We start from the raw sequence: 20,856 nt of genomic DNA, 5'->3' as shown, positions 1-20,856 counted from the left end.
CCCTGCCATGACGTTTTGAAGAAAATAGATAGATGTATTCTTATCTTTAATATATAGATAGAAAATAAATAACTTCCACTAAATATTACAGGCACTTTTTAAAAACTCTAGGATATTTGGGATAGCCCTGAAAAGTTTTTTTTTCTAATTTCTTTTCGAATACTCTTTACTATGGATCAGAATTTTTATAAACCATAAAGCCCACTGGATTACATCTCTCTGCATGATTTTATTAATTTTCATGGTTTCTTCTATCATCTGGTTTTTGCTAAACTGTAAGCACCTTGAGAGCAAGAATTATATCTTTTCTTCATTTCCTAAAAACTTGCTTCTGTTTCATGGACCTCACAGGAGTACCATAAATATTAACAAACTATAGATGAGTATCTAAAAATTGCGTTCCAGCCTCTCCAAAGTTAAGAGAGTCTTCATATTAAATTAGGCATTTGGGAATGTATAGTTTTATCTCCAGGCAATTAAGATCTTTAACAATCTGATTTACTCTTTATACTACTAATTTTTAGTAATGTATTTTCTGTTTTCAGGAAAAAAGATGTATAGGGCAAGAGTTGAATGCATATAAGAATTTTGTCCTTAAAAAATACATACCCATGAAGGCAAACTTCTAGAGTCTATTAAATTAATAGTATGAATTACCAAAGTAAAGCTAGAATTCAGGTCAATCAAAGAACCACTGTGCAGCTGAAATTTCAATTTAAACTTTGTTAGGGTCACAAAATGTGAGAGGTCAAGATCATTACAGTCTTTTAACTGGTATTAAGTCATCTAAGCAGATGGTGAATATATTATATTGAATAGTTATGACTAACACATGTGCAAGAAAAATGTTTTCACTCTTTAATTTATAAAAATTTCCAGTGTAAAAAATATTTAAATTTACAGGATAAAATTTTAGAGGTTAACCTATGAAACAAAGTATATATGAACTCCCAGAGAGAAAGGTTTTGCTATTACCAATGAATTGAAATTGTAGAATTCTGTGAGTGCAGTCTGTTAATTTTATTTGTTCACACAGAACATGAAAACACAATTTCTCCCCTTAATTAGGATAAGAGATTCCTAAGTGATAATCTGTTATGAAGTCTACCTTCTTCTAAATTGTAGGTTTGACAAATAAAACAAATACTTGAAAAAGCAAAACTCCCTATTAATTTCCATGGGTCTGTGGCCACACGATCTAAGGTAGGAAACCTGTAGTTGTTCAGCACCTTGTTTAGGTGAGCTGTCATAATTTTTATAGGGGAAAACATAATATTTAAAAAAAAATATCGAAATGCCCATTTTAGAGGTTATTAATGATGTCCAAGAAATATTTTCCAATTTTATATTGAAAAGTACTATAAAAAATGTCTACAACAGTCAGCTACCTATATTTAATTATAGACACAAAAAGATGGGAAACAAGGATTCCTTCTTCCTAAATATCTGAAACATAGTTCTAAATAAGACATAATTGCTTTTCTATTATATAATGTTATTACAGTTTTAAGATGATTGATAACATTTTCCAAATTGTTAAAAATCGATTCCTATTACAAAATTGATTTCTGTATATCTAGAATCTAATGAAAAGAGTTAAATATTACATTTCATCATTTATACAGTAAGTCAAAGTACAGGGTATGTGAGTTGTATCTCAACATTGAAGCTGAAAAGAAATGCATTAAAAAAGTAAGATATAAGATACACCAGTGATTCTCAGGTCTGTCCTGGTTGACAACCATAGAGACAGATTTCCAAGCCCCAGCGATGGCTCTGCAGAGCCTGTAGTTCCTGGGAAGACTGGGAGTGAACAGGACATTCAGATACACACACCAGGGTGCCTTTCAGAACTGGTGAGCCCAATCTGCTCAAACTCAATTAAAACAGCTTTTTCCTGGCCTTTAGAAATAGGGGTGCTTGACACATCATAACTGAATGTAAGAGTGACTGATATGATGAAGGTCATCATCGTTCAACCACAGAACTAAGAAGGACCTTCAGAGAGCATCCAGCCTAGCATTTCCCCAAGTGTTAAACGAACCCCACTAGTGGGACAAGGGATGAGTTTAGGTGGTACTTTGGCGTATTAGTTTCCTAAACCTGCAGAAATTACCACAAACTTTGTGGCTTAACACAACAGAAGTGCATTCTCTTACAGTTCTGGAGGCTAGAAGTCTGAAATCAAGGTGTTGGCAGGGCCATACTCTCTCTCTGAAGGCTCTGGGGGAGGATCCTTCCTTGCTTCCTACCTAGCTTCTGGTGGTAGCTGACAATCCTTGGTGTTCCTTCTCTGTAGATACATCACTCCAATCTCTGCCTCCATTATCACATGGTATTCTCCCTGTGTATCTGTGTCTGTGTCCAAATTTCTTATAAGGACAGCCAGTCATTGAATCAGAACGAATAATCCAGTAGGACCTCATCTTAACATGACAACATTGGCAGAGACCTTATTTCCAAGAAAGTCCTGTTCACAGGTACTAAAGGTTAGGAGTTGAACTTATATTAGTTTGGAGGACCCAACAAAAATGAATGTTATTTTTTTATAGCAATATATTTTAATTCACATCAATAAAATATAATTAGCCCATCAAACTATGATTTCACTGATGCCTGTATCATTGCTTAAGAAGACTAAAGACTAAAGGTTAAAAGAAAATAAATATCTTGAGTAAACAGTTCTATAGGGGTTACTCAGACATAGCAAAACTTGTGAAGTTGGTGCATTAACATTTGGAACTTACTGAGCTAGCCCCAACCCTTCCTTTTAGGCAGGCTGTTATCTAGAGAGGAAAATAAGGTAAATAACTGAAAGCTTCCCAGAGAGATTTTATAATCTCTCTTACAGTTAGAGGTCATTGTGCTACAAATCTCATTGCCTGAAAGTTCTTCCTCACATCTGACCCGAAGGCCTTGAGTTAAAAAAGATGACTGCTGGAGATAGACCCTTTATTATGCTTATGAAATTATATCATATATATCATCTATTATTTAAAGATAAGAAAACTAAGACTCAGAGAGTGTAAATTGAAAGGGAGGTGCCTAATTAGTGAGAGAGTAAGCTGACTAATCCTGGTCTTGTTAACCAAAAGCCTTTTATGCCACATCCTTTATACAATTCAAAACCATCAAGTAATCTAGCACACAGGCAGAGGAATTACAGGTATGCAGAACTTCTAGTATCTTAAGGATTTAATAGAACTATGACATATGAATTGTTTGTTATCTATTTTTAAAAAGATGTTTTAAAATGTACATAGCTATAGTTATTTAAATGTAAAAATTAGGGTTCATACCCAAACAGCAAGTGTTAAGATTTTTAATCCTGTGACAATGAAATATATATTAAGATTAAATTTTAAATCAAATTTACATTTAAAATATTTATATAAATCTTGTCAAATTAAGAAAGGTGTGTGATAGTATAATCTCATTCCTGAACTTCTAGAATACAATTTTATGACTTGCATTGATTTACTTAACTAATTTTAACTGATACTTTAGCTTCAAGGATACAGAAACATTCTCTTATTCAATATCAATCCAAAAGCTCTCCACTACAAACATGATTTTAGTATGAACAATTTTTGTTCCTTACTGTCTTCCACTCTCACATTCTCTTTTCTTTACCCTTTGCAAAAGAATAATGCTTTAAATTTGAAAACTGGATGACCATCAAAGCTTTGTGCCTAAAACATTGTTTCCTAACAAAACTATGTAACAATTTTATATTCATATTGTGAAAGTTGATAGATTATTTTGCAGAGCTTTGTGGCACAGAGCAGATTGCTTTAAAAGTTTTAAAAAATAATTTTAGAACTTTTGAAGTTTTATAAATTTTTACTATTAATAATTACATTAAAAATTCTTTTAAAAGCCTTCTCAGATGAAAGAAAGCATTTGGAAACAAAATTTAAATCAACAACATAAATCAAGTTTAAATCAACTTTTTACCTGAACACTATATTTCATTTTGGAAGCACTTGGCATATAGGACAATAAGTAAAGCCATTTATTTTGTGAATGGAAAGCCATTCACATTTCTAGTGAAAAACATTGTTGGCACAAATTCATGAAATTTGAGAAATATAAACTGACCAAATGCAATAAATGTCAGAAGATACACTGACATTTATTAATGAATAAGTATGTTTGGAACACATTTTTTAATAATCATTAACTTTCCACAATTTATGAATTATTATTCAGGCGTTTTGCTTTGACCTTTCCTTGGTCAAATTGATACAATGGTCATTTCACAACATATTCTATTTTCTGTTGAAAGATAAGTAGAAAACAGTAGACAGGAAGTAATGTATCGTTAATAGTAGTTAAGTTTTGAGATACATATAATCATCTCTAATAACTATATTATCATTTTGTTCAGAAATACCTTCATATAAAATTTCCATAAGCTTCATGCTAGCTTGCATAATCTTGAGAAAATCTGTCAAATATTTAGTTTAAGAGTGGAATTAGGCAATAAAAGAGAGTCTAGATAATTCCAGTTTTATAAAAGAGAAATGTTTATTCTTCCTGTCTACTTGAACCCACTTGACACGCAAGTTTGTTATAGTATGTCTTTGGGAATCAACAAAGTTGTAGCACGTCTTTGAGAATCAGAGAAGAAATTTCCTCAAATTATGTGCATAGTATCTCAATATTGAAGCTGAATATTTGGTGAAGCATATTGAAAAGCATCATATAGTATGCTTCACCAAAGCTGTTTGACCCAAAAGATTTTCCTGGTCAGATTGGGGAATTACTTTATAAACTAAAGACCTATTGGCCCCTGATTTCTAACTCTTATGCAGAAATCCTGATAAATCTCTACCTGATTCTTTATCACCAAAATAATTTCTTTAATGTATTTTTTGTTTATTAATTGAGTGTTCGGTCTAATATATCAAACATTCTTGCTCTGGAATCATATAATCTGGGTTTGTTTTTCAGTACGGGATACATACTGGTTGTGAAATTTTTTAAATATTATATCATAGAACTTCAAAATCCTCATCTCTCAAGGGAGATAATTATGTTAACCTTGCAAGTATTCGTATCAATAAACTGAGAAAGCAAATATGAAATACTTAGCGAGTGGCTGGCATATTAATGCAAATTCCACATGGGATAGCTAATCTACTTATTGTTTTATTTTCCCCCTCAAATCAGCAGTTATTAAACTTTTTGATCTCAAGACCTGTTTGCAGTGTTCAAAATTCTTGAACACTAAAGAATTTTATGTGGATTATAGCTGTTGATATATTTAAAAGAAAGTTGAGAAAATTTTATATTTATTAGTTCATTTGAAATAACACTAAACTGATTAAATATTAACATAAATAATATTGGGTTGGCCAAAAGGTCCTTTCGGTTTTTAAGTAAAAATAAAAGACACATTTTTCATCTTCACCAGGAACTTTACTGAACAATGTATTTACTGTATTGTTCCACTACCTTCTGCTGTTTTTCACGTGACTTCATAATTCCATCTTCCCAAAACTTTTGATCTTTTTGAGCAAAGAACTGTTCCAGGTGCTTTTTGCAGTCTTCCAGGGAATTGAAATTTTTTCCATTAAGAGAATTTTGTAAAGGCCGAAATAAATGAAAATCTGAACGTGCAATGTCTGGTGAATACCACGGATGAATCAGAACTTTTCAGCCAAGCTGTAACAGTTTTTGCCTGGTCATCAAAAAAACATGCGGTCTTGTGGTAATCTGATGGAAGATTATGCGTTTTTTATCGACTAATTCTGGACACTTTTCGTCGAGTGCTACTTTCAGTTGGTCTAAATGGGAGCAGTACTTGTTGGAATTAATCGTTTGGTTTTCCGGAAGGAGCACATAATAGAGGGCTCCCTTCCAATCCCACCATACACACATCACTTTCTTTGGATGAAGACCGGCCTTTGGTGTGGTTGGTGGTGGTTCATTTCACTTGCCCCACAATCTCTTCCGTTCCACATTATTGTACAGTATCCACTCTTCATCGCCCATCACAATTGTTTTAAAAATGGAATGTTTTCATTACATTTAAGTAGAGAATCACAGGCGGAAATACGGTGAAGAAGTTTTTTTTCTCTTAACTTATGTGGAATCGAAACATCAAAGTAATGAACATAACCAAGCTGGTGCAAGTGATTTTCAATGCTTGATTTGGATATTTTGAGCATGTCAGCTATCTCCCACATGGTATGACGTTGACTGTTCTCAATTATTGTTTTGATTTGATAGCTATCAGCTTCAACTAGTTTACCCAATAGTGGAGCATCATCCAGGGAGAAATCTCCAGCACAAAACTTCTCAAACCACTTTTGACACGTTCAATCAGTCACAGCACCTTCTCCATACACTACACAAATCTTTTTTTTGCATTTCAGTTGCATTTTTACCTTTCTTGAAATAATAAGGCATAATATGCTAAAAACGTTGCTTTTTTTCATCTTCAATATTAAAATGGCTACACAAAAATTCACCAATTTTGATGTCTTTTTTTAAATGCACACTGATATGACAGCTGTCACAATACAATCTAACAAAACTGTTTTGAATGAAGTTAAAGATAACTAAGCACTACTAGAGCCATCTCACAGAGAAATATGAATGAACTTTTTTGGCCAGCCAAATATTTGCTACAAAATGAAAGATATTTTCAAAACAATTTTTAAAAGGCAGTCTGCTGTGATATGTTTTATTTGTTGAAATTTATGAAGAAAATCTGGCCTCACACATATGCACAGTTAAAAAAGGATATTTTAATCTTTTCAGTAAGGGTAGATATTTTCTTGATTCCACACAAAAATTCCACAAATAGTTTCTAAAATGTTAGTGGCAACCTAGCTAAAGTTTAGTTGCATGGTGGTAAAGAAACTAAACTGAAACAATATCAATAAATATTTCATATTCTGTTATATTAAAATCTACGGCCCTATCTTACATTGTTATTGGATTTTATTGGAAAATATTGCATCACTGAGATTTGTAGATCTTCCAAATGTTGAAACATTTCACTACTGTATTAATTTGCTACGGCTGCTGTAACAAAGTACCATGAACTGGATGGCTTAAACAACAGAAATGTATTTTCTTACAATTCCAGAGGAAGAAGGCCAAGATCAAGATGAGGGCATGGATGGTTTCTTTTGAGGCCTCTCTCCTTGGCTTTTAGATGGCTGCCTTCTCCCTATGTCTTCACACAGTTTATCCTCTGTGTGTGTTTGTGTCTTAATCTCCTCTTCTTTTAAGGACATCAGGCATATTGAATTAGGGTCCATTCTAATGAACTTATATAACTTTAATTACCTCTTTGAAAATTCTATATCCAAATGTCGTTATATTCTGAGGTAATGAGGGTCAGGAGTTCAAAGTATGAATTTTGAGGGGACACAATTAGGTCTTTAAAATTATCCAATATCAAAAATCATATTTGTTAATATTGCCTAAATTTCATCAGTTTGATTAGAAGGAAGAACCTGATAGCTTTGTGGCTCTTTATTTGTTAATCAAGCAAACAACTCTATATTTCAGTGTCTCACAGTCACGAATCTCTAGCAAGTTTTTACACAGTTCCTAGTTAGTCCCTGAAATATTTTTAACCATTAGACATGATTTGTAATTACCATCATTTCTCCCTTTGTTAAGGTTGCCCTATTTCAATGGCTGCTTAAGAAAGCTTGTGGTACTTAAATGCTAATACCTAGCACTTCTTTCCTTCCCTCCCTCCCTCCCTCTCTCCCCCTTCTCTTCCCTTCCCTTTCTTCCTTTCCTTCCTTTAGAAAAGGGGTCTTTATTGGACCCCTACTGTTTCCTCTAATAAACCTATGAATTTTGATATGCTGATGCTGTTTGACTGTTTGGTTGGTTACTCCTCCCTTCATTATATATACATGAGCTTTCTATCTGAAACTAATAGGAATTTATTCCTTTTCCTATAGAAATTATTTCTTTTCTTTAGGAATAATTACAGAAAAAGGGAAATTGACCATTCTCAAGTTGTCGTTTTAATTTTGTCCCCCTTTCTCATCTTTTCAGCAAATACATCAGCATCAGCTAAAGAGGAAAGGGCAGCAGATATGGGGTGCTGCACATTTGTCTCTGCAAAAATGAAAAAGCTGAGAACTAATTTTGACAAATTTAATTGCAAATGATTCAGCCTCAGCAAATTAGATAAGAAAAAAGACAAACTTTAATTCTGACATGGTGAAGGATGCCTTTTTATGACACAATAAAGTTGAAAATAAACAGTACTGGACTAGGTGTTGACAGCTAAATGTTGCTAATGTCCAGAATTTCTCTCTGGGCACAAGGCTTATTGTGGTACTACTTCTAGACTAGGGGTTTTATGATGAGAGATATTTTGGTTGCCAAAAAGTTCAATCTTCTCCCCCATCCACCTTCCCCTGCCACACACACAGTCTAAAGTAAAGTAAATACGGAATAAAGAATAAAAATGGATTGGAGTGGGATCTAGATAGATCACTTGTCTCCTTTCTGCACCCCACTCCAGTAGATATAGGGAGCTAATAGCCTATTCTGATTAGAAAAAATATATTATATATGTCATAGCAACATACATAGAAACTTACACTTTTTTGTTGTATTGCCCCTTAAGATCATAGTAAGGCTTTAACAGATTCCTAACTGCTCACTTATCAGAACTATCTAATGCCTTCAGTTCAACACTGAGCAAGGGCTATTATATCCCTCAGGATTAAAAAAAAAGAAGAAAGGAAGAAAAGAAAAAATAAATTGATTTGATCAGAGTTGGACATGAATATTTGAGACCAAAGCCTTCAATAATTCTTTCAGGATGGAAATACTAGAGGCTGCATTATTTGACTGAATTCAACTTTGATGTACTATGCTAACTGAAAAATGTTTATTCTCCTTTACTTTTACTAAAATAATCAATACCGTAAGCCACTGGTTCATATATTTCAAGAGGTCAGGAATTCCCTGTGGTTTTTAAAATAAGTTTGAATAATTGTTTCTTAATAATGTCTAACTTGAAGACAGATATATCTCCTTCAAGTTAGGTACAATAAGCAAGTATAGGTATACTTTGAAATAAGAGTGGTCTTAGAGACATAGAATTTGATATTCTTGGAGACTCCATAAACAAGGGCTATGATAGAAGAAGAGAAACTAAAATGTTATACTGATAAAATAAGACAGTTGAGAGATATATTGAGTACAATATTTTTTACTGGTTTTGCTCAATGTGTAAAGCTTATATACGGCTTCAGACTTTTATCCTCAACTAGCTGTATTCCCCATACAGAGGAAAGTATTTTCTAAATTACTTTTCATCTTACATAATTTTGGGATAATTTTTAAACTAATATTTTAACAGCTATCTATATATAAGTACTTCACATAGAATACTTTTAATTCTCCCAATGAAATTATAACATAGATATTATTTATTATTTAAAAATAAGAAAACTGAGACTCAGAGAATATACATTGAAAGGGAGGTACCTGACTAGTGAGAGAGTAAACTGTCTAATCCTAATCTTGTTAATCGAAAGCCTTTTATGCCATGCTGCCTTTCAAGAAGACATGTTTCAGTGAATATGTTTATGAAATTAATATAATTTATCAACAAAGATGGAGCCGGAGCAAAAGAAAGAAAGAGAGGGAGGAAGGAAGGTAGAGAGAAAGGTGGGGAGAGGGAGAGGGAGAAGGGGGGAGAGAGAGAGAGAGAGAGAGAGAGAGAGAGAGAGAGAGAGAGAGGAAGGAAGGAAGGAAGGGAGGAAGGGAGGGAGGGACGGAGGAAAGAAAAATAATTTCTATAGGAAAAGGAATAAATTCCTATTAGTTTGAGATAGAAAGCTCATATATATATATATATGTATAAGCTTTTTATATGCATATAAAGGAGGGGGAGTAACCAATCAAACAGCCAAACAGCATCAGCATATCAAAAATTAATATTTTTATTAGAGGAAAGAGTAGGGATCCAATAAAGATCCGCTAAATTTGTTTTAAAATTGAACTACTGGTGTGTGTTCAATACACTGGTGTCACTTTTTTTTTTCAATGGTATTTCTATTTTAACTCTTCTAACTTTCTGGATTAAGAGTAGAAACCAAACTAGAGTTTGCTTCCAGAAATAGCAATGGAATGGACAGTTGCAAAATTTTGGTGCTATCAGCAGAGAACATACCAAAAATCACATGGATAAGAATAAAATTGTTTGGATGAGTTTTTGTCCAATGTGGAAAGTGCAGGATGTTAAAAAATAACTAAGAAACGTTTTAATTTTGTTATGAGAAGTAGAGTGGTAAATTTTTAATTAAAATATTTCTTCACACTCCTAATAATTCATAATATTCCTAAGCATTCATAATAAAAGGAAAAATATACCATGTTGTCATCTTACCTTACCAGTCAGTCTTAATGCATATTTTAACACAGTGAAAAACAACCCTCTTTTTCATGAGATTTAATGTTAATATAAAGTAATATTTTGAATGATAAGCTAGAAGGTAGACCCAAGTAGTTTAAAGAGTTAATGGATTTTGTTTTTCATTTAAAATTTGAAACAAAAATCGTTTGTGTAATGTAACAAAATTAAAGATGTTAACTTCTAAACTAGGTGTTTTTTTGTTTTGTTTTGTTTTTTGTGGTACGTGGGCCCCTCACTGTTGTGGCCTCTCCCGTTGCGGAGCACAGGCTCTGGACGCGCAGGCTCAGTGGCCATGGCTCACGGCCCAGCCGCTCCGTGGCATGGGGGATCTTCCTGGACCGGGGCACGAACCCGTGTCCCCTTCATCAGCAGGCGGACTCTCAAACACTGTGCCACCAGGGAAGCCCCTATTAAGGTGTTTTGAGTATCAAATGTGTACGAAGAATTTTTAGGAAGTGTTCAGCATCGCTTTTTTAAAAAATGTTAGGTAATGTAGTTTTCCTTATTTTCCCAATTGATAAAAAAGCATCAGAGAATTCAGTGACTAATTCTCCATAGTAAACTGTCTAAGGTTTAAGTTATCTTTTTTGTGTTGTACATATTCTTAGGAACTGTTTCTTTCCTGCTGCCACCTAAGTCATTATTTGACTTTTATGACATATGTGTATGTGCATTTATGTGTGTTTATGCATTATATATATAATAATAGTTTGTGTCTGCAAAAGTATATTTAGGATAACTTTCAGACTGTAACAATATAATCCCAACATCATATTCTTCACTTTCCAGAAATTCTACTCACTAAATGATAAGCTTTTCAGAAGTATTTTGTGAAGTGGCAAGAAGCCAGCAGCTATATATACATATATATATATCTCAAGATTTATGATAGAAATGATAAAGTTAATCATGTGAGACTTTGTTACGTCAGATCCTTAGATATTTAGAAATATATACATTATTGATTTAAAATCACTTTCTTTACAGATAATTTCTTAATATGGAATTATTTCATATTTCAATATGAAAATATTGAAATTCATATTGAATTTTCATATGAAAATTTTCATATGAAAATGAAATTCATTTCATATGAATTTCATATGAAATTTCATATTTTCAATATGAAAATAATTTCAAATATGAAATTATTTCAATATGAAATAATTATTTCTATGCAGACAGTTGTTAATGGTCTCTACCAAAATGATAAAAGAGAGCTGATATATGGGATAATATATTTGATAGGAACAAAGGTTAAAAAAATACAACTACATAATAAAAACCAAATAAAAATTTTTGCATTTTAAGTATTTTTTAAACTATTTTTAAAATCAGAGTACAGCATTATGAAAAATTTTAAAGTTCAAAACTATACTATATTCCTAATGTTTTTCATTGTAATAAAATTAATACACATCCTTTTTGTCATATTGGCTAATCAGAAGTCCATATTAAACTTTCCAGAGAAAATTTTACATAAGAGGTTGTGAATGTGGCATTTCCAAAGACCAGTTGTTTCCATTTATTTTTATATACAACCCATATTTGTGACTTGAAGTCATTCAATTTTAGAATTTACTGTGTACATTTTCAATTCCTGGCTACCTCACCATATTTAATCATGATTTAGTTTTTAATTATCATAGAAAATGTAAAAAAAACAATTATACAGATGTGGTTGGTTTGTGTAAATTTCTCTAAGACAAGCAAAGAATTCTCAGATTTATTTTGTTTGACTTGCTTTATCCATTCATTCTTTAATTCATTCATCAAACCTACAGCAAATATTTATTGAACAAACTATGTAGAAGTTCTGAAAAGAATTTTAATTAGAATTTGCTTTTTGTTTTTTTTAAATTGATTTTACTCTAATCAGCTAAATCACTAATTTTTGACTATGTAAATTCTCAAATTAATTTATGTACTTAAACATGATGAATCATGGAGCTTATCGAGAAGTGACTGTCACGTTTATATTTAGGGATATGATTTTTCTTTTTAAAAAGCTATTGCTATTTTTAGTTACTTTGAAAACTGAGAAGAGTGCTAATACACTTTATTTAAATTAGGTTTTTTGTTTGATCTCTTTCCTTTCTTAGACATTATATTAAATTCTGTACTATATTTTTTATAAGCCAGGATATACTTACCATGACAAATATATATTAAAATTTCATTTTACAATTCCCACCCTCAACAGAATCATTTAAAGCCCTCTGTGTAGAAGTCTAGGAGCAGACAGAATAGTGACCAAGCCCATGTACTGAGAGATTAGATTTCATTATTAGTATGTCTGAACTTTATTATCTTAAACAGTCTAACAATCTGTGAAGTCACTTGTATTCTTTGTGATTTTAATTTGTAGTGTTATCCAAAATTAGGAAAATAATTTTGTTTTTACTTTGGAGTCTAATTTCTTGATAATTTCTTTGTATGAAATGTCAAGGAAAGAAATATTGGAAGTTGCAACAGGTCATACTGTCTCATGAAGAAAGAGGTTAAGTGCAATGAAATCTTTTTATTAGCAAATGTAGGAGCAAATGTGCTTCAGAATTAATGCTATAGAAGTAGAGCCAAAAGCATACTTCAATTTCCTCCTTATCTTTTCCTTTGATCATTGCCCAAGATAATATCAGAAGTAACTACTATATGAAAAATAATTTGACACCTTACTGCCTCTTGGAATTAGTAGTATCCTATTAACCTTACTCTAAAACGTTTTCCATGTAATTTATTTACTAACAATCTATTTTTTTGGTCTCAAACAGTCACTCTATTAAGGAAAACCTGCCTGTTTTATCAAAGGAGTAAATTTCTCAAAGGCCCGTGGCAAAAATCTCTTTTACAATTTGGTCACTAGCTCTGATTCCTTCATGACAAGTCACATTTGTTTTAGCCTTTAAAAATAAAGCAAGGAAAAGCAAAAACTGAGGTAAAGAGGAAGGGTAAGATGAGGAGGAAAGAAGTCCAAAGCTTATATTATCTTAGTCTACTACCATGATTTACTTCTTATTTCAAAAAGAGTTTACCTGGTAAACTATCTAGTAGCATGCATACATGCATGCATGTATACATACAAACAGACAAACAAATGGTTTGAACAACAAACATTTCACAATAAGAAAGAAATAGGAAGAAAATGTTTAGAATCACAGTAAATCCTTGTGTAATAAGTAAAAACTTCTTATTCTCCAGTCAAACCAACTCAAAAGTTAGAAAAATGACTGGCCAAAATCACTGAAAGATGTGAGAATTTTGTCCTTTTTTTCAGAAACTAAAATATGTAGTTTTCACCCAAATATAAAATAATAATAATCTCCTCCATTTTAAAGTGAACTTTAAAAATTACACTAATTTGTGAGTTTAATTACTATGATTATGATAAAAGCTATACAGTTTAAATAATTGTCTCATATTTCTACTTTAGGCTTCTAGATTGATCTTGACTTTCTACACATCTTATTTGGAAAAGTGTGAACTTTTCACTGTAGCATGTATGTTGCCTCATTCTGTACTGTGCTTGTTTTTCTGTACTTTTCTCATTATAGATTTAACATACTATGGCCTGTTGTCTAGGAATTGGTATAACTAATTCATTGCTCAGAAAGAGTCATGTACATGGTACCAATTAATATAAATAATATATCGGAGGAATTGACTACATTTAAAGGATGCCTCTACTAAAGCGACTTACTCTAAAGCTGTTTTAATGGATGTATGATGGCACTTGAAATGCTGATCTAAAGAACCTCTTCAGGTGGATCCACCACAAACCCCACTATAACGAAAAAAAATGTAAAATAAAACCAAGCCCTTACACTTAGTTCAAGCACAGCATTCAAAATGGATTTCATAAACATTATATTACTTAACAATCATTTTAAAGACAGCAAAATAGTGACTCAGAGAGTTTAAGTGACTTGTCCAAAGCAACAGATAATTAAAGATGTAAGTCTGAAATCCATGATTGTTTTTTCATTGAACTCAACAGTTACAAAATAATTGAGCTCATTTTGAAGCAGCAAATCACTTTTTTTTGAAAGGAGGAGTAAGGAGTTAAAGTCCTATTTTTACCTTGTATAAATGTAAATTGCAGTGATGTTTATTAATTCGCCATTCATAAGAAACCTCACAATATTCAGTGCAATTATCTGCTATGAGCATATAAATCAAAGTTTTTCAGTTATGGTGGTAGATTCATTTTCGATCCTCTTACTCTGTAGCAGACATTTTGATCAATCAATAAAGCATTTGACACCAATTCTTTGCCCAAACACATTTACACAATCATAAACTCTTAAAGATATCCTTGTGAATTAGCTCTAGGATTTATCATTTGATAAAGGGCCAATCTTTTACTTCTTGACTTTGCTATTTCCCGTCTAGACAACTACAGAATGGTATTTTGGGGGATAACTGTGCAGTTCTTTCAATTTTGTTTTCAAACTTTACAAAATGATGCAGTTGCTTTTCAGCACCATTAACTTTCTGGAGTAAAAGTTTTCTCTAATGATTACAAATATCCATGAGGCAGTCTTAGTCATTCTTTTCCCTGACCCCTATCCCTAGCTCCCTTATCCTTCTCTGCCAGGATATGTCGCTATATATTTTAGATTCTTTCCACAATTTACACTAAGTTTTTGGTGATATGTGTATTAAGGAGCAAACAGATTAGTGTTAAATATCTGAAACAAGAATATTTGTGGGGGGGGTTTATCATATTTTCTCCAGTGAAATAAAAATTGTCACATCCTCTAATGCTATTAAATCCTCTAATCCTATGAAATAATACATTACACTAGATGTTTGTGCTCCCTTTTAAAAAGATTTAAAAGTGTAGTAGTATATTCATATGAAAGAACTTTTTAGAAAATTAGATCATAGTAACGTTAAAAAAAAATACTTCATTGTACTAAAAAAGTCAGGAATGGTCTGATACCATTATAAGAATTAGTACCATGGACCAGGAAAGAGTAATTTCCTAGATTTGGGTGGTGTCAGAGCATAACTCTAGATAGAAGTTGGTTATCTACTTGTAAAATACTTCATTTTAGAACTGTATAAATTTAGATATGTTAGGAAGGAGCGATGATGTTTAAATACATGGATAGTTTTGAATATATGAATAGCTTCTTGGGGGGCGTATCTATCATGCTCCTCACAGAGATATTTAAGCTTTGTTCTATTCAGTTCTACCTTGGCTACTTATAAGTAAATGAAACGTATATTTCTGATATGGACTGGTTAATAAACATTCTTTCTTTATAGTTAAACTTGATTTTAGTACTATAGTAAGAGAATTTAATTTCTCTTATGAGAACTCTGTCATGTATACAAATTTTTTCTCAAAGTCTTATATTATAAAAGAATATCAAAGAAAAAACATGTAAGATTTTAATAAAACTTTATATAAAATGTTGGTTGCTTTAGCATAAATGTTATCTGATGATAAAATAATAGTACTCCATTCTAGCCGGCCTGAAAATAGATTAAAATGCAATTAAAAGAGAACTGTGAATATTTTTTTTTTGGAATGGCAACCACCCCATGAACTGACCCACAGTTCTGTATTGTAATGTTTGCTAAAGCAACTACTTTGGATGGTATTACTCATGTTATCTATGGAATGCTAATTATGTTTTTTTTTAATAATCAATTTTTTATGTATTTATTTTTGGTTGCGTTGGGTCTTCATTGTTGTGTGCAGGCTTTCTCTAGTTGCTTCGAGTGGGAGCTACTCACTGCAGTGGCTTCTCTTGTTGCAGAGCTGGGGTCCAGGCACGCAGGCTTCAGTAGCTGTGGCGCATGGGCTTAGTTGCTCCTTGGCACGTGGGACCAGGGCTCAAACCTGTGTCCCCTGCATTGGCAGGCGGATTCTTAACCACTGCGCCACCAGGGAAGTCCCACTAATTACATTTTAAAGAGGAAATCAATTAAATGTAGTTTATACATCATTATTCTCATTTTGTATTTTATTTTAAAAATTAAGTGTATATAATTCAGGTTTTGCTAATATTACCTATTTTTACATATATTTTGGGGCTTCCCTGGTGGCGCAGTGGTTGAGAGTCTGCCTGCCGATGCAGGGGACACAGGTTCGTGCCCCGGTCCGGGAAGATCCCACATGCCGTGGAGCAGCTGGGCCCGTGAGCCATGGCCGCTGAGCATGCACATCCAGAGCCTGTGCTCCACAACGGGAGAGGCCACAACAGTGAGAGGCCCGCGTACTGCAAAAAAAAAAAATATATATATATATATATACACATATATATATATATTTTGACACTAATAACTAAACTGATTTTGAATTGCAATTAAAATAGATTATAAATAATATATATGTATGTATATATGTGTGTATATATATATATATAAATTTACTACTTCCTAAAACATTACCTCATAAGGCTCTAATTAAATTAAATGGGAAACGTATATATTTGTATTTGATTATACAGATAAGTGTTAAGCCCAACTTTCTAGGACATTAAAAATGTAACCTTTGAATAGTGTATTTCCATGGGATAAATTAAAATCTTTGGCAATTTTTCAAAATAGAATTTTAAAATGAAGAGACATTTCTCATTTTCAGGTAGCTGTGTTAATATTTCCCATTTTTAAGAAAATCAGTTTGATTGAGTCTCTGACATACATCCTTTTAATGAGGAAATAAGAGCCTCCATGTTATAAATAGAGATTCTAGTTACATCCAAGTTGGACTTACTAAATTAGCAAACACAATTCACCCATGTCCATAATATATAAAAGACTAGAAACTTGAACTAATGACTAACAGAAGCAGTGAGTAATCAGCTTAGGCAAAGTGCTGTGATATTTCCCTTTCTTCCTGTGGCTACAATCTCAATACAAATGAGAAGTCCTCCAGAAGGATTTCCTGCTACTTACTCCACTGTTAGAATCTTTCTAAACAGCAGAAATGCACAAGGCCACCTCTGGGGCTACTAGACCAGAGCATATTGAGATAAATTTTGAGCAAGCTTGACATGCATTTCCATAGTCTGGGGAATATTTATGAACAAAGCAACTGGTGTTAAATATCTTCTGGGTCCACAGGACTGGGTAAGGAGAAAGCAGTACAAGCACCCTGCACCCTCATAAGCAACAACTGGCAAAGATGTAGAGTTACCCATTGGCCTAGTGAAAATGCTGCACAAGTGGCCAGGCTCAAACCATCCTGACAGCACCCTATACAAGAGAGTGCCCTGTTGGGGAAAAGGATTCCAGCAATGTAACTCTATGGAGTGTACTTCCAGAAAGTGGGAAACTGAATGGATCTATGACATATGCAGGTACCCACAGGAGCCTTAGAAGTACCCATTAATACAACCAATGAAAGAATTCACATTTGCCTGACACAGAGTGCTCAGATGATAATAAAACCAGTCACAGAAGATATCTTCCCATCTTCTCTCAAAATACACTAGAGGAGGAAATGAGACCCAGAAGCAAAGGGTGAGAAGTAGAGAAGAAAGAGAAAAAAAACATGTTTGTCTTCCCACTACCAGTTCCCAAGCCAAGTGAGGTCACAGCTACATTGGTAAGTGGGGAAAAGCTTTCTGTTGTATGTGAGATTTAAGTTTTAAATTAAACCAGACTGGACTTTTTAATACCAAAAGGATTCAGTATCTAAAAATGAGACTTCCTCTTACCAAGGAAATAAATATACAGCAAAAGATTCCAACAATTGAACTTTGTAGCAAAAGATTACAGGCAAACTAGGAAGGGAGTATCAGAAATGTTTTAAAGCACTAGTATGGAGGAGGGGAAAAAAAGCCACTTTCTTATCTGTAACTTCACTGGATCCAATCCTTCTATTAAAGGGGTTAAATGCATGTCACCTGTCCTCCAGAAGCTCACAGTCCAATGAAGAATTAGTTGTGGGGTTGTTTCAATGTAATGCGAGATGTGAAAAGAAGCAGATGCATTCATTAACAGGAGGGGCACCCCATCTAGTGAGCTTGTGAAAGACACTGGTACCTTAAATATGAATCTATTAGCTACGTAACACATGTCAGAGATGGAGTAATGGGTTGTAATGAGTATTCTAGCCAGAGGGAGTTCTTTTCAGGAAGATTCCTATGTGAGGGAAAATAGGACATTCTGAGGAATTCAGTCCAGTGTGAATATTCCTCTCTGGAGGAACATCTTCCTCCACCTCAAAATGTTTTGTAGAGAGACGTGTGAGAAACCTAAGTGGGTAAGAAGGACCATTAGAAACTAATTCAAAAGACCTGTTTTATTTTGTTTATTTTTCATCTCTGCAAAAATATTTGCTAACCACGGGTAGAAAAATCAATTAACAGATCTCCGAAGCCCTTCGGCAGAGACCAGCCAAGGCTCAAAAAGAAGGTACAAGCCGCAAGTAAAAAGAAACTTGAGGGGCAGCTAAGTAAAAAGTTCACTGGGGCTTCCCTGGTGGCGCGGTGGTTGAGACTCCGCCTGCCAATGCAGGGGACACGGGTTCGCGCCCTGGTCTGGGAGGATCCCACATGCCGCGGAGTGGCTGGGCCCGTGAGCCACAACTACTGAGCCTGCGCGTCTGGAGCCTGTGCTCCGCAACAAGAGAGGCCGCGACAGTGAGAGGCCCCCGCTTGTCACAATTACAGAAAGCCCTCGGCACAGAAACGAAGACCCAACATGGCCAAAAATAAATAAATAAATAAAAAAGTTCACTTACTGGATCCAGTGGAAACACCGCATCCTCACTGGCACCATCAGGGAAGTCCAACTGCGTGGGCCAAGCCAGCTCTTCCTTCTTAGGCTCCCCCCGCCAGCATCTTGTTTCTCCCCTTCAGGTGTCGCTCCACCTCTGAGGCGCTATTTTCTTAGGCCGGTGAGGCGGCGGGCAACGAAACCTTCAACGTGCTCACACCTTAACACTTCCTCTTCCGGCGGGTGTTCGCCAGCACCTGATGCCTCTCCGGGTTGTTCTGGAGTACCTTCTCGGTATGCCTGTAGGCCTTAGCCACTAGCAGTTTTGCTTCATGGTCCATTATCTGCCGGAGGCCCTGACTGAAGGGGCGCCGTTAACTGTGAGGCCCTCCGGTGCCTCGGGGAAGGAGATGGGCTGGATGCTCGGTGCCACACCAAACTGCTTCCCCCCCGGAGTGGGCGGTGCGGGTGACCTTCCTCAGGGTGTCCTGTGCCTGGGAAGGGATCTTTTTGAAGGAGATGGTCCCTGACGACATGCGGCCGCCTAGGGCCTTGCACACCCTCTCCACCAGCGGCTCCTTGGTGAAGAAGGGATGGTCTCTCACAAGCATCGGAGCCAAGCCCAGTGCGGCGTTTGTCTGTGGCGCGATGGCGCCTTTCACCACAGCCGCAGTGTGCTCGAGCGGCCAGCCAAACAAAGCATGGCCTGACTCGTGAAACGCAACCCCCTTCCTGTCATCCTCTGAGAGGATCCTGCTCTTCCGGGCAGCGCGAGAGGGAAAACTCGAGGTTCGCCGCTCGGTCTTCCTGCAGTTCTCGCGAGGCTTCGCTACAGAGCCCGGCTACACCCACACAGCTGAGCCCTGCCTTCAGCTGACAGGCAACGCAGATGAACTCAGCTGACCCGGATCAGCGCCGGCCTTTTCAGGTGCCGCTTGAAAACCTCCTGCATTTCCCGCCGCGTGGGAAGGTCGAGAAGGCTTGTGAAGTCGGCCTGGCCTCAGCAGAGCGTTGTCAAAAATGTCAGTTCAGTTGGTGGACGCCAGGGCTCTGACGTGGTCGGTGGAGCTTCTTTTCACAGAAGCTGGTTCAGAGTCCGCCCCGCCTCCGTGTTGCAGGAGCCGGACCTGGTGGTGGGGCGCTTCTTGCCCACGGAGTCAGTCTCCTCAATGTACGCGACTCCCTCCGGGGGAGGGCGTCGGCTTCCTTGAAGAGGCTCCACAAATGCGCAGGGCCGAGACCTCCACAGACTCCGGACCGGCCAGCGCCAAGGAAGGCACAGGCCTCCGTCACTACCACCTTGGCCGGCGGCGTCTTCCCACAGCCCGGGCAAACAGCAGCGCACCTTCCAGAACTTTGGGACTGAGCTGAAGGAAGCACTCCGGGCTCTTCAGGTAATCACAGACCCTTTGACTGCATTCCCACTAAGTCTTTTGAGGCTGACTCGTTTCCGCACCTTGTTGTCCACCATCATGAAACGAGGCATTTTAAGCTGATTAAAAACACTGAATCCTGCCTCCCTCCCCGTCTCTCCAGTCAAATGGAAACAATGCACAGCCAAGCCCAGCGCTGGTTTCCCCAAGGCGGAGGGAACATTTCCTAAGAAGCTGTAGGAAACTGGGGGTCCGGGCCTTGCCTTCCGTATTCAGCTTCTCTTCAGCCTCCAGAGTTTCTTTTTTAAACCGTCCATATCTGCACCTGCATTCAGTACACCCAGGCCAGCCGAGGACGCCGAACACTACAGCTCCGGGTGCAGGCCGACTCCC

The 20,856-nt window shown here is 35.6% G+C and overlaps 1 pseudogene; it reads right to left on the bottom strand.

Annotated features, from left to right (window-relative positions):
- Positions 1-19,229: 19,229 nt before the first annotated feature.
- Positions 19,230-20,042, bottom strand: LOC101277229 (paraplegin-like; annotated as a pseudogene).
- Between the last annotated feature and the right edge of the window lie 814 nt (positions 20,043-20,856).

Source organism: Orcinus orca, chromosome 9, assembly GCF_937001465.1.
Source record: "Orcinus orca chromosome 9, mOrcOrc1.1, whole genome shotgun sequence".
NCBI lineage: Eukaryota > Metazoa > Chordata > Mammalia > Artiodactyla > Delphinidae > Orcinus > Orcinus orca.
The sequence above is the reverse complement of the archived record's forward strand: the minus strand, read 5'-3'. Positions and strand labels throughout refer to the sequence as shown.